This window comes from Bubalus kerabau, chromosome 15 (genome assembly GCF_029407905.1).
Source record: "Bubalus kerabau isolate K-KA32 ecotype Philippines breed swamp buffalo chromosome 15, PCC_UOA_SB_1v2, whole genome shotgun sequence".
Classification (NCBI taxonomy): domain Eukaryota; kingdom Metazoa; phylum Chordata; class Mammalia; order Artiodactyla; family Bovidae; genus Bubalus; species Bubalus kerabau.
The window spans coordinates 1,210,727-1,219,254 of NC_073638.1; the positions used below are offsets into that span (position 1 = coordinate 1,210,727).

The 8,528-nt window shown below is 37.9% G+C and overlaps 1 pseudogene; it reads left to right on the forward strand.

The window, feature by feature from the left end:
* Nucleotides 1–6,715: 6,715 nt before the first annotated feature.
* Nucleotides 6,716–7,861, forward strand: LOC129628686 (olfactory receptor 4C6-like; annotated as a pseudogene).
* Nucleotides 7,862–8,528: the final 667 nt, after the last annotated feature.

Here is an 8,528-nt window from a genome sequence, read left to right on the forward strand (position 1 = left end):
GTGAAACTGCTCAAGGATATCTATTTAATACCATCAAATAAAAGACAAACCTGTTCCAAAAGGAGGAGGGGGAATGCATGCTAAGTTGCATAAGACTCTGCTAGATGATATCACGGGTGTCTATTCTGTAATTGAGATGACAGTACAGGAGCAAATGATTGAACATTTAATGCTGTGATGTATATTTCTGCCTGCACAGCTGATTGCTGATCGGCCCCATTGATGTCCTTGCCCCAGGGAATACCTGTTATTAAAGTAGGTGTGTGGAAATTCACTGAATTAGGGATTAACACCACCATCAGAGGAGAATCAGCCTCAAGGGGTCAGCTAGATGTCACAGCTGCTCAAACAGGAACTGAACTCATAGTCCAGGTTCATCTCCCCAAGGTGAACAGTACATTCATAATATAATTTCTAAGTAGCTGAAAGAAAAATGTTTCTACTTTGACCTCAGACTACATTCAACTGGGATGCAAACAAGGGTCTAAATGATTTGGTAAGCACTGTACTTGGTTGACTTGTAACAATCATCCCTAATTAGAGAGAATGTAAATCCTTTGGTTAAACCAGAAGTGGAGAAGGAAATGACAACCCACTCCAGTATCCTTGCCTGGAAAATCAAAAAAGTTTGTTTCTTCATTATGAACATAAATATTTGACTTCTCTTTTAAATCTCTCTTTGAAAGCAATAAAAATTCTAATTTTGCAAATTTGACCAAGAAGTAATATATGGATGACGTTTACTTCATTTATATCCTAGACAGCTTTTGTTCACTGTGAAAAAAGAAAAGGAAAAAAAAATCAACTTGGAATAATTTCTCTTGGTTCTTGGACTCCCTAAAGTTACCTCTTGTGAATGAACCTTGAGTTTGTAAGATCTTAGGTTAGATCTCAGATGACCTTATAATTTTTATTTATAGAATTTTCCTTTTTTGACCAACTCTTATAACTAAGCTCTAAGAAGTATCTTTATTACTTAAGTATGTCATATGTAGAGTTTTAGTTATTTCACAGAAATATAGCATAGAAATTACTTTCAACATATGACAATCATTAATTAAATGAATTACAGTGAACAAGTAGAGTACGTAAATCATTCACACTCAATATCTCTTTTCTTTATCTTTAATCAATATTTATTCTTCAGCTTAGGAACTTCAGTTTTAACTTGAGTTAGAATAAGTTATTTTGCTTGATCTGCTTTTGTATCCTTTTGAGCAAACTTAAAAATTAAATGAATATCTCTCTTAGAAATGAAAATTGCTAAACAAACTAAAACATATATTTCAAAAAACAGCACTCAGGTAGCAAGAAGGGAAGTGGATAATGTACTGAGAAATAGTTACTAGGGATTTATTCGATGTCCTTTACTCCAATTTCACTTTCTCTGCTTCTCCCTCCCTCCTCTGCCCACTTTCTATTTCTCACCTCTCTCTCCATGTGACTTTGCATCTGTATCTCTCACTCTCTCTCCATTTCTTTTTTCTTTTTTTTTTCATTCTTTCTTTCTTTTTCCCACAGTCCAAGACTTTTCTCTCTTATTCTTGGCTTCTAATCTCTGTTCAGGGGAAAAAAAAGTACTACCTTTTTTTCTTAAAATATATTTAGCCAATAATATGTTGAATTCATGGTTTTAAGAATGAGACTAATTTTAATATTTCTCTATATGTCAAAACATAAGTACTGCATTTAGTTGTAATTAGATCTACATATAGGAATGACTGTAGGGATGGCGATGCTAGTGGTTTAGTGACGTTAATGGAGGAAATTTAGGGGAACCCTGCATAAACACAAATAAGCTATTGTAGACTTTAATTTTTTAAATAGCAGCATTATTGTCTCTTTCATTCTGAAAACTTCTACTGGAGTTAGTTGCACTCTACTAACTAGTCTTTAGTTTTATGAAAAGAGAAAGGAGCTAGGAAGATATTTGTATGAAGAGACTGTTTTGAATTCCTTAAGTGATAAATCTAATTAAGCTGAATACTCACAGAGTTCTATAAGCTATGAATTCACTGAATACATATAAAATTGAAAAAACAAGTGCAAGCACCAGAACCGTCTAGGCACTCCAGTGTTCCCTGGAGAATGTATATATTCATATACCAAATAGAATTGAGAAAAAAAAACTAAGCCACAGTGTCAGGTTTCCTGGAATTTAAATTTAAGCCATACTACTCACTAAGTCTGAGACCTCAAGGAAGTGACAAGTTCTATAAATAATAAATGCTAAGTATTATTATTACAGTTATTAGAAACAGGTATATTTATGAATTGACAAAGTAATTCTCACTATCATTTACCTATGAAACTGGTTTAAATGTTTGTTGAAAGTTTTTCTGAATTATTTCCTAACATATAATGTATTCTCATAGGATATAAGTTATAGAAATAAAAAAGCTCTCTGATATAATATGGTTGAGAATAAATATTTTGAAAGAAGAATATATGAGTATCTATTCAGTTTAAAATGTTTATACTCTTTGATTCTTCAATTCCATTGTAAACATGTTTCTTTCTTGAATAAACAGCATATACATTACATATAATTACAAGATTTAACTGCACTTTTGTTAAAATAGCAGAAAATCGAAATAAGGTAAATCTTCCTATACTGACATGGCTTGGTATCAATGATAATTTTTCTCATTAAAATGTAAAGTACAGTGTATATGTGTACCTATTGTAAATTATATTGTTCGATTGCATGTATAAATATGCAAATTCAACATTTCTAAATATAAATGTACATGGTAAAGAATAAATTACATGGCTAAAATAGTTATATGGGCTTCCCTGGTGGCTCAGTGGTAAACAATCTGCCTGCCAAGCAAGAGATGCAGGTTCAATCTTTGGGTCAGGAAGATACCTTGAACAAGGCAATGGCAACCCACTCCAGTGTTCTTGCCTGGGAAATTCCATGGACAGAAGAGCCTGGGGGGCTACAGTCCACGGGATTGCAAAAGGGCTGGACATGACTTAGAGACTAAACAACAAAAGAAATAGTTACATAGCTAAAAAGTGTTGAAGAAATAAACTCTTGAACTGGTGTGTGTGAGCCAAAACCCTTGATCTCTTTTATTTACATGTCTCTTCACTCTACCTTTGGGCCTTGGTCCACGTTGTTCCCTCTTCTGGAAACAGACCTACCCATCCTGTCTCTTAGCCATGGTCTAGCTTTGAGGCTTACAATTTCTTTGATATTTTATTTTCTTTCATGTATTACTTTCACAATGATTCTTATTTTAATGATTTTTAAATTTATCAACCCTGCCTTTATGTAAAGAAATGAATCACATCTGATCAACTTTTAAAATATTTGCTGTCAACCTAAATAATTAGGGAAAAGTGAGGGAAGTAGACAGGCAAAGAAAAAGAAGAGCATTAATTTAAACTGTCTCTGTCTTCATTTTACCTCCTTACTGACCCACTGTGAAAGGAAATATCAGGAAGGTAATAGGTTGTGTGATGCAACCCTGGACAGGAAGGTCAAGGTACTCTCTAATTCTTGGTTTTGGCTGAAGCATGTCTATGAATACAAATGTAGACAGGACAAAGCATCGTTGTGTCTGGCTTACAGAGAAATATTGCCAGACTCTGATGGCAGATTTGTTCTCAAACCCAGAGATGAGCTGGCACCAGCATGCCCTGCACCCCATGGTTCAGTGCAGCTTCCTTCCAGCTGATAAAATGCCTTGGATTATGTTTATACAAACACAATCTTTCTAATTTTTTAAGAACTTGCAGGAAGTGAAAGAAGTAACAGTCCTTAAACATGTCCCTAAGGACATAAGAAAAAATACAAAATAAGCATGAAGGAATAATATAAAGTAAAATGTGCTTAGTCGCTCAGTCATGTCCAGCTCTTTGCAACCCCATGGACTTATAGCCTGCTAGACTCCTCTGTTCATGGGGATTCTCCAGGCAAGAACACTGGAGTGGGTTGTCATGCCCTCCTCTAAGGGACCTTCCCAACCCAGGGATCAAATTCAGATCTCCTTCATTTCAGGCAGATTCTTTACTGTCTGAACCACCGGGAAAGTCCAAAAATACTGGAGTGTATAGCCTATCCCTTCTCCAAGGGAACTTCTGGACCCAGGAATCAAACTGGGGTCTCCCGTATTGCAGGTGAATTCTTTATTAGCTAAGCTACAAGGGAAGCCCTATGAAATAAATATGTTAAAAATGTTTTATGAGTAAGTGGAATAAGTATTCAGGCTGGTGAAGGTGAGGGCAACTTGGGGGAAATGTAGCAGGTAGGACACCTGATAACAGTTGGTAAAAAGGGAACGGACAAAGACAGTAAGCAAGCCTAGAACTTACAAACATAAGGATGTGATCAGGAAAAAAGTTTTTCTGTGCGTATTACCTCCTTGGACCTTCACAACATCTCTATAATGCAGGAAGTGAATTCAGGGGCTGGGAATTATAGGATTCAATAGTAGGACGTTGGATTACTCATATGCCTGTCAAGAAACTGCAAGGAAGTTAACACAGGTTCTCTAAGTTCTCTAAGTTCTCTAAGACTCAGTTGCTACTTCAGAAAATCCACACAGTTAAAATGCTTACATCATTTGGTTGTTCGTGATGACGGAGAAACTCCAAAACAGAAGCTTTGCACATTTCCCTCAGGTAATAAGCAATACACCCCTATACACCCATATGGCTGCCATCTACGGGGTCGCACAGAGTCGGACATGACTGAAGCAAAGCAGCAGCAGCATAGAGCATCTATGGTTTCTTGTTTAGTAATTGCACTGGTGCAGAAATTGAGTCTTGAGGAAGCTGAGGTTGTGTACGAAGCAGTAAATGGACTGGCAGTGACTTAGAGTTATTGAGCAATGAAGTGAGGAAACTGAATAAAGAAGGGAGGGGTGCTGATGACAGGAGTTGAATGTCAGGTAGGAGTCGCTCTGTTCATAGGACAAAAGGGGTACTAGATATTATTTAGAGCAGGGGCTTTTTTTTTTTCTTTCCCTTTTTTTTTTAACATGAAACAAATCACCTCTCTAAGGAAATCTTGCCAAGAGGCGTAGTCAATGAACACAATTAAGGGTGACTGTTTGTATATGAAGAGGACAGTTTCCCTCCCATTGCCTCTCATGAGTGGACCATCCTTACACTAAAAATGAGGAGACTGAGGCTCGGAGGTGCCAGTAACATGCTCAAGTGATAGGCTAGATTAGTGATACAACCTGGAACAAAACACACTTTTCATTTCCTGACTCCCAAGCCAGTGTTTCTTATAATTCACAAGGGTACTTGCAACAAATATTTCAGCTTTTGGGCTGGGAGGGAGAAGATGAGATTAATGAATGTATAAAATGGCACTTCCATAGTCTACTGTGGACGCTTTGCATTTTCTGTAAAGGGTAGTGGTGGAGCTGCTGTTGTACAGCCAGAGTGATCTTTCATCATTTGCCAAGAATTATAGTCCAAATGTCAATTTGGAGTTATGCTGCTTGCAAAATTCCTAAAATAAGGCAGCCAGCTTCCCTGAAGAATCCCAATAATAGGAAGCATATTTTCATTGTAACTTTTTCCCCTAGGTTGCAACAACTCTCCTGAAACACCACATAAATCTGTTCTCATTTCACGTAGTAGAAACAGTGGTTAAGAATTTGAGCTGTGTGATCAAAATGCCAGCTTCATAGCAAGCAGGCTATATAATCTTATGCAAGAGAGTTAACATTCCAACATTTCAATTTATCTTCTTTAAAATGGGAATAATAATGGTACATAGTTCATATGGTATCATATGAGGCTTAAATGAGGCAATGTGTATCTTTGCACCTTGCCCAGCAGCGTAGTGAACCTAAAAACTAATTATTGAATTGTCCCTATATCATTCTAGAATTCTTAACTCTATTTAGGGAACAGAGAAAACTGAAAGGAATGACTAGGACTGATTCAAGTTTGAGTAGATTATATTGTGGCCTGGATCTTTGCTGTATCATCATGCTTTGTGATCTTCATTAACAAACAACATATTATTCAGAGATTATAGTTTTAGATGTATTTCACTAACTTAATATTTATAAGTAAAGCACTTAATTACTAAAGAATCCTCATAACATTTGAAAAAAGCAAAGAAAGAATAAGCTACTTCATATTTATTTAGAGATAAAGCAGGATTATATAGTATATTGTAATATATTTAGCACAGTGATTGGTAAATGATAAAATCACAACGTAATGACTAGAGGAGAAATATTGGTATTTGAGGGCACTGATTCTGGAGTCAGAAAATATGGTTCATATTCTGGCTTCACCAGTCACTTGCTGTACAACCTTGGCTATGTTGCCTCAAGTCTGTGAGAATCAGTTCCCTCATCAATAACATAGAGTCACTTATGGTGTTATTCTAGTGCCTGGAGTGCGTAGGTGCTGATAATCAACAATAACAGTAAAAGGGAGAAATGCATTTCACATGGAAACACCATTTAAAAAGAGAAGGGAAAAGCCCGGGGAGAACCTAGCACTAAAGAAGCAGCTCTCTTTTAAGCTCTTTATTTAGCAGGTTATGAACAGGCAAATGCTGGATAATGAATAAATGAAAAAAAAAAAAGACACAAAAAACAAAACAGACAACAAAACCCATCAGTTCCCTGAGATCCTGGAAATACTTGAAGTCAAGTAATCACTAGTCATAAATGATGCACTCCTTTTTCAGGTCTTCTAACTCTTAGCTGGAGCTCCTATCAGCACCTGACACATGGGACATCAAAACAGTGTGATGGAATTCATGCTTTGGAGCATTACATGGTCTCCAGAGCTGCAGAGAATACTCTCTGCCAGGTTTCTAATCATGTATGTGTCCCACCATTTTGGGAAACCTCCTCACTGTGGTAACCATGGCTATGAGTCAGAGTCTGAGATCACCCATGTATTTTTTCCTTACCTCCTTGTCCCTTTTGGATGTCACTATCTCTTCCATCATTGCCCCCAAGTTGATCGTAGACTCCCTCTCTGAGAGCACTACCATCTCCCAGGAAGGCTGCATGGTCCAGCTCTTCACTGAGCACTTCTTTGGTGGAGTGGGCATCATCCTTCTCACCGTGATGGCCTATGACCTCTCTGTGGCCATCTGTAAGACTCTTCACTACATGAAAATCATGAGACCTCAGATATGCTGCCTTTTGCTGGGAGGGGCCTGGGTAGGGGGATTTTTCCATGCCATAGTACAACTTCATGTATCAAGTACCCTTCTGTGGTTCCCAATACAAAAGACCACTTTATGTGTGATTTGTTCCCACTGTTGAAACTGGCCTGCACTGACATCCACATCCTGGGCCTCTTAGTCATTCTCAACAGTTGGATGATGTGTTTGGCCATCTTCCTCATTCTCATCACTTCCTATTTGGTCATTCTCTGCTCCCTGAAGTCCTGCATCTCTGAAAGTGAAAGTGAAGTCACTCAGTCATGTTCGACTCTTTGTGACCCCATGGACCCCCCGCCTACCAGGCTCCTCTGTCCATGGGATTTTCCAGGCAATGGTACTGGAGTGCCATTTCTTTGTCCAGGGGATCTTCCCGACCCAGGGATCAAACCCGGGTCCCCTGCATTGCAGATAGACACTTTACCCTCTGAGCCATCAGGGAAGTCCTGAAGCTCTGAAGGGCAGCCTAAAGCCCTCTCCACCTGTGGCTCCCACCTCACTGTGGTCGTCATGTTTTTTGTGCCTTGTATGTTTTTGTATGTCAGGCCTGTGGCCACCTACCCCATAGACAAGGTGATGGCCATGTCTGATTCCATCATCACACCCATGTTAAATCCCTTGATCTGCACCCTGAGGAATATGGAAGTGAAAGATGCCATGAGAAAACTCTGGATGAAACAGGGGAGTTTCATTGGCAAGTGACTGTCAAGCTCAGAATGTCATGTGTTTCTGTTAAAGAGAACTCTGTTCTTTCAGAAATATGGGGGTAATAAAACTATCCATTCTCCACTAACAACCGGAGAAATTTCTTAAAAATATAAATCTGATTTTTGATTTATAGTGTTTGCAATTTAAGGATTATGATACTCTTATTGCTTTCTATTCTTTAGCTTCCCATTGCCTTCCTATTTTTTCACTTTTCCTATTTATTTTTTAATTATAATTACATGATGTATCAGGAAATATCTCAATAGCTTAAATCAAAATGCAAATAAATGCAATTATTTTTTTAATTTTATTTTATTTTTAAACTTTACATGATTGTATTAGTTTTGCCAAATATCAAAATGAATCCGCCACAGGTATACATGTGTTCCCCATCCTGAACCCTCCTCCCTCCTCCCTCCCCATTCCATCCCTCTGGGTCGTCCCAGTGCACCAGCCCCAAGCATCCAGTATCGTGTATCGAACCTGGACTGGCAACGCGTTTCATACATGATATTTTACATTTTTCAATGCCATTCTCCCAAATCTTCCCACCCTCTCCCTCTCTCACAGAGTCCATAAGACTGTTCTATACATCAGTGTCTCTTTTCCTGTCTCGTACACAGGGTTATTGTTACCATCTTTCTAAATTCCATATATATGT